Genomic DNA, 1,373 nt, shown 5'->3' with positions numbered 1-1,373 from the left:
AAAAAAAAAAAAAAAGAAGACGAAGAAGAAAGTGACAGAGCTAGTCCAAGGTTGTCCAACCCCAGAGCTGCTGCATTAACCCCTACAACATGCTGCCTCCCCAAACATGCTTGCTCTGTCTGTCCCAGCTCCTAGTCCCAAAATAACAGTATTTTTGTTTGTTTTGAGACGGAGTCTCCCTCTGTCACCAGGCTGGAGTGCAGTGGCGTGATCTCAGCTCACTGCAACCTCTACCTCCCGGGTTCAAGCAATTCTCATGCCTCAGCCTCCTGAGGAGCTGGGACTACAGGTGCCTGCCACCACACCTGGCCAGAATAACAGAATTTAAAGCTGAAAGAGACCTTGGACATCAGCTCTCGGTCTCTACCTTAACTGTAGCAGGCTCACAGGAAGACAGGAAGAACTTTGTCCCCTGCCTGTATCCTGCTGAACAAGGCACTTCCACCCTGTCTCATCCTTACATCCCCCAGGGCCACTGTGCCTGGCCCAGAAAATGTGTTCAGTAGATGTTTGCTGAATTAATGAATTAAATAAATCTCTCGTTTTGCTGAGAAGGAAGGCCAGAGAAGGAAATTTGGGGACCACACACCAGGGGTAACTTGCTTGAGGTCATCAATAAGGTGGCAATGACAGACTCTAGAATCCAGGCCAATGCTTGTTTCACCTGAATTCACACCAGACTTTTCACCTTGCATTATCTAACTTCATTCTCCGAACAACCACATGATCACTGCCTTATGTCACCCAACCTAAGACCCTCAATGGGACATACTACTGTTTTCTTCAACAATAGGAAAGAGAAAAACACTGCCAGATATCCTTGGGAGACATCATCCATTGTAAGACACATCCCTACCAGGTGGAAAAAATGTGTGGTGTTATCCACATTTTGCAGATGTGGGAACAAAGGCTCACAGAAATGAAGTGGCGTGTCCCAGACATAACACAAGTAAGAGTCAGACATGTGTGACTCAAGCTAGTACTGGGCTTTCTCTAAAGCTGTACCTTAAGGCACTGCAGTCTGATGGCGTTTTGTTGTTGCTGTTTGAGACAGGGTCTTGCTCTGTCACCCTGGCTGCAGTGCAGAGGTGTTACCATGGCTCACTGCAGCTTCGACCTCCCAGGCTCAAGTGATCCTCTTACCTCAGCCTCCTGAGTAGCTGTGACTGCAGGTGTGCACCACCATGTCCGGCTAATTTTTGTATTTTTGGTATAGGTGGGGTCTCGCCATGTTCCCCAGGCTGGTCTCAAACTCCTGACCTCAAGCAATCTGCCACCTCAGCCTCCCAAAGTGCTGGAATTACAGACATGAACCATTGCGCCTGGCTTGATGGTTTCCTCTTTTAAAAAATTATTGACTGGGTGTGGTACAG

The sequence above is a fragment of the Cebus imitator genome, unplaced genomic scaffold (genome assembly GCF_001604975.1).
Source record: "Cebus imitator isolate Cc_AM_T3 unplaced genomic scaffold, Cebus_imitator-1.0 Scaffold58, whole genome shotgun sequence".
NCBI classification, from domain to species: domain Eukaryota; kingdom Metazoa; phylum Chordata; class Mammalia; order Primates; family Cebidae; genus Cebus; species Cebus imitator.
This window is presented reverse-complemented; position numbering follows the sequence as displayed.